Below are 5717 nucleotides of genomic sequence, written 5' to 3'. Positions count from 1 at the left end.
CCATATTCTAAGATTTGTAGGTACATATTTGAATCTACAAATTTTAATGATTGATTTATAATCCGAAATTCTCAGCCTGCTGTAAGCATAATATTTGATAATTGACAAATAATTCTCTCTTTGAAAAAATCATGTGAACTTACTCATTTAGTTTATGTATTAAGCTTAGTATTCAAATGTCCCTGTATAGTATCAACCCAATAGGTTAAGTATAATGATCTGAGAGTTTCTTAACAGTGTTCGCAGATACAGTCTTTGCTTTTGTAGAATTTATGCTTCGGAAATATGCAAGATTGGCAGTACTGGTTTGAATCTTTCTTTTTTTCAGTTAACCCAATTTTTATATGGGGCCCATTACGGTCCACCTGTTTTTGGGGTGCATAGCAGTAATAAATATTTGAAACTCATAAATCCCAGGGTGGATGGGGGTCGGACCCTTTTAACCCCTGTCCTCCTCCCCGCTGGATCTGCTCCATGTTTTAATTATCGATCACACAGATCAACTACAGTAAACTCTCGATAAACCGCCACCTTTTATTCTTTTGAATTCATGGTGTTATTACGAATTTGGCGAATTGAATTTCTACTATCTTGAGGACAAAGAGTTATTATTCTTGTATTTGTAAGAGTTATTTTCAGACGATGGCTATGCAGTGGGCGTTCCTGTATATCCACGAAAATCTTAGTGGCAGAAATTTGCAGACAGAAAATCAAGAAATTCGAGTTGTTTTTATTATAAAGATTAAATGTGTATGGTTGTGAACAGTTTTTGAAGCCTTTTCAATAAGATTTTGTGCTATATACGCGAAGATAATCTCCAATTACTTATATGTTACATTCCTCGACTCATACATATTCATAAGATAACGGTGTTGTCACAAGAATATTGCACATGCACTGGATGATTCATCCAGATTGATGTTACAATTTAGATGGTTAGATAAGCAATTGACTGCGATATTCAACATGGTTTCGTTAGTGAAACTGAGTAAGTAAACAATAATACTTAGAACAAAAGTACATAGAGGATTTGATTATTGAAAAACTATAAGGGTGAATTAATTATGAAGCCTTCTTGATGTAATCAATAAAAGTTTCTAGAGCTGACGAAAATAACAATAATTTTACATGTACATTTCGTACATTCAGGTACTTATTCATATTTAGATGAAGTATGGACCACAGTAGACCTGTGTTTTTCCTGAAAACACAGGACACCATGGACCGAAAGTCCAAGCGTAGGCCTACATAATAATCAGCACAATTGAAGTTGTGGTTTCTGCGTCGGCCTTTGAAAGCACTCCGTGTTATTCTCTGAATATAATGTACAGTGCATATTCTTGCAAAATACTATTAAAATATTGATTATCTAAATTATAAAGATATAACTTCCATGGGCAATTTTACATTGTTTGAAAGAGGTGATTTCATGTTCCAACTTAATTTGGTTAATTTTCAAATTCTTTGTAATAGGAGTAATTCGTATCGATATTAATCTTCTTTGGTCTTGTGGTTAATTCATTTGATTGAGAGTACCAATGATAGCTCAAATTTATGTGGAATATTTTATAACAATTATATGATAGTTGGGAGTTTAATGTTTGTTCACTTAATGCATTCGTGTTGTTTTTCACCTAATGTGAAGCGGTTCCGAACTTGTTTTCTCTCGATAGTAAAAAAAAAAAAGTTCATCCTGTAACTATTCTTCCTGTGATAAGTAGATTTGTTTTCTAATTCAGCAGATTCGTTCTGATTTTTACATCCTCCCTGATCAAGGCAACTCAATATATATTTTTGATAACTCCAACATTCTATTAGTTTGAGAATTAGTGATTGAGAATTCCAAGAATTCGGAAAATTGTTGAATAACGCAATATATTAAAGTGGTTTAAACACATGTTCTCTCTCTCTAACAAGATACTTTAGCAATAAACATTATTGAACAAAAGAGAACAATTTGAGAATTTGAACATATGGGAATTATTTACAAATCTATGAACATGAGAAATATTTTAAAGATTAGAGTAGATAGAAATTATTTGAACATATGCAAACTTTTGAGAGTTTGATAAATCTTTATTGAGATTACGTGACTGAAATGTTAGATGATTAAGGATTACATGTCTATTTGAAATAATTTAAAAAAGAAAATAAATGTATACAAGAACAAACACGACTAACACACTATGACTGAGTCAAGATATCTTCTGAAGACTTGAGCATTTCAATAATGATTTATAAAATTTCATGAGTGAGAACTGTAATACTTCAGCAATTAGAATATACGAGAATTTTTTATTATATGAGATTCATAAAAAGAACTACTTAGTATTTCAAACATATTTAGCATATTTGATATATCTTTTGAGAACTTCGCCACTCTATCATAATTCATTTTGAAATAGCATGACAGAAAGCAATTCAAAGATTAAAAATCCATATGAGAATATTTTAAGCACATGATGAATAATCAAATTTATCCCTTTAAGATAAATTCAGTTATTGAGAATGACGAATTTGACATCCTTGAATATTTTTAAATGCAATTCAATTTTTCCGGAATTTTGCTGTCCTTTTCTTGACACCAGACTTAGTCCATAAATAGTCCAAACGCGAGCATGCGCTCTCAGCCTTTTCATTTTCATCCTCGGGCAAGTGCAGACGAATTCCAGGCGATCAAGAAAAAATCCAATTCAATCGACTAAGTATTGTATCAATGCAGCAAATTTAAGTATCGAAATTGATTTTGTTGAACTTATTATATTGTAATTAATCGTTTCATTGAATTTATATCAAACAATTTTGCAAATATTGTGATCTGTAATTTGTCGGACCGAATATTTTATGTACACGATTGAAATAGATTTATAGCACAAACTTTTTAATCGTTTCATAGAATTTATATCAAACAATTTGTAAAAATTGTATCAGTAATTTGTCGGACACCGAATTTTATGTACACGATTGAAATAATTTTACACTAGGCTAGTACATTTTTTTTTTTACTGTTTATTGTATATTTGAATGAGGATGAGTACGGGAATGTTAAGAGCGGGATCTACTAGGCGCTGTAAAACCAGATCGCCTTATGTCAGACCACCGGTTCGGGCAGAAGTCCCTGTAGCTCGCCCGTCACAACCTCGCAATTCCTCGCTGACGAGTGCACGTCCTACACAGCAGCATCAATCCAGCCAATCCACTTTAAGTGCTGACATACATCAAGATGCACCCGGGGTCATTCCATTACACACCACGTAGCAGCCCCCCCCCCCCCCCCCCCCCCCCCCCCCCCCCCCCCCCCCCCCCCCAGATGTTTATCTTCAAGAAAACGCTAGGCCTGCAGTGGCTATACCTACTGAAAATGTACCACACCAAACAGGTACGCATGTAAACCCTCTTGTTAGTATCACGGCAGATCTTGGGGCTAACATTCCATTGTCATTACAGGAAAAAATATGGAATAATGAATATATAGATCTTGCCAAGCTATTGCATTTAGATCCTGCAGCTGAAACCCAACAACTTCTTGTGTTTGAAGATGGTCAAATCAAAATTAAAAACAAATCCAAAGATAAAAAAATTGCTTCAATCTCTGAATGGACTGATTTCTTCTTGATTTATGCTGCCATCTACTTAAAAAGGTTTCCGCAGCATGTACAAGGCATTTTGAAGTATATCAGTTCAATACGATTGGGGGCATCAAGCGCTTCTACTCTGGGATGGAGGGATTATGATGTTCAGTTTCGGCTTAGGCGTTCAAAAAACGCTTTGATCAGTTGGGAAAATATTGATGCGGAATTGTGGTTGATTTATATGGGTCAGTCCACTGTAGCTGAACAGAAGCATGCTTCTAGTCTTCATCAGCACAGGCGTTGTTATGATTTCAATTTGAAGGGTTCTTGTCTTTAAAAAGACTGTAGATTTTCTCATGATTGTCTTAAATGTGGCAAAAATCATCCATCCATCAATTGTTACAGCAACCAAACCAGCCATAATATGCCCAAAGGACTTACGCAGAATGCCAGTCGTAATCCTAATGCGACCCAAACACGTTTTCCAAGGCCATTTCGGCAATAATTATCAATGTTAAAGTGTTAAATAATTTGTTGCAAGATTATCCAGACAAAACTGTAGCAGATCAACTTTCACATGGATTTACATTTGGTTTCTCTTTGAACTATATGGGTCCTCGCGATCCAGTATCTTGTAAAAATATGGTTTCAGCATTAGAGAATCAAGATCAATTGCTAGCTAAAATCAACAAAGAAATTGATTTAGGTCGCATAATTGGCCCATTTGATGCCCCACCATTTCAAAACTTCCATTGTAGCCCAATAGGTGTTTTGCCTAAGAAACAAGGTGGTTGGAGGCTAATCACCAATTTATCTGCCCCACGGGGAAAGAGTATTAATGAATTCATTAACCCTGAAATATGTACTGTCAGTTATTCATCTTTTGATCAAGCTGTCAACATGATTCAAAAACTGGGTCCAAAGGCTCAAATAGGGGAAATGGATATTTTAAACGCATTCAGGTTATTGCCAATTAGGCCTGAGGGTTTTAGTCTTCTTGGATTTAAATTTCTGGATAAATACTATGTGGACAAATGTTTGCCAATGGGTTGCGCTATATCATGTGCTTTATTTGAGAAATTTTCCAGTTTTTTACATTGGGTATTAGAATCTCGCACCAACTTGAAAAATATTGTTCATTATTTAGATGATTTCTTATTTGTTGGAGGCCATGGTACAAACAATTGTACTATTCTAATGGATACCTTTCAACAAATTAGCAGCGAATTAGGTATTCCGTTGTCAGACGAAAAAACAGAGGATCCAACTACACATATAGTGTTCTTGGGTTTAGGTATAGACTCGGTTAATCAGTCAATCTTTATACCAATTGACAAAGTGGAAGCTTTGCAGAAGGAAATACGCGAAATTCAAGGCAAATCCAAAATCACATTAAAGCAGCTTCAGTCATTAGCAGGCTCACTATCATTCATAACAAAGGCGTTACCAGCAGGTAGGGCATTTACATGTTGCTTGTACGGGTTAATGTCCGGTATCTCTAGACCACATCACTATATACGGCTTTCCAAAGAAATACACAGTGACCTCCAGATGTGGTTAAAATTTATTGATGAATTTAATGGTATTACAAAATTTCCGGATGTAGAATGGGAATCTGACGAAAATTTACAATTTTATTCAGACAACTCAGGAACAGTAGGATGCGGTGTAGTTTTCGGTACTTCTTGGGCATGTCTCAGTTGGCCACAGGAGTGGAATGTAGATATTAGAAGGGATATAACATTTTTAGAGTTTGTCCCTATTGTGTTAGGATTTCACTTGTGGTCAAACATATTGCAAAATAGGAAATTGATTTTACATGTTGACAACTTGGCATTAGTTCATATCTTAAATCAAAAAACATCCAAGAATAAACGGGTAATGATTTTGATGAGAGATTTAGTATTGTTGTCTTTAAAGTCCAATATCCAGTTTCAAGCAGTTCATGTACCAGGTTGTAAGAATGAGATAGCAGATGCAATTTCTCGTTTTCAGTTGACGAGATTCAGGCAGTTAGCACCTTGGGCAGATTGCCATCCCTATCAAGTACCTACTCACTTTTGAAGGGCATGTAAATCGCTTAATTGAGTCTAGTCTCTCCAGCAACACAAAAGTTGCTTATGACAAAGCCATTAATGCTTTTAA

Source organism: Ostrea edulis, chromosome 3, assembly GCF_947568905.1.
Source record: "Ostrea edulis chromosome 3, xbOstEdul1.1, whole genome shotgun sequence".
Lineage (NCBI taxonomy): Eukaryota > Metazoa > Mollusca > Bivalvia > Ostreida > Ostreidae > Ostrea > Ostrea edulis.
Note: the sequence above shows the minus strand (reverse complement) of the source record.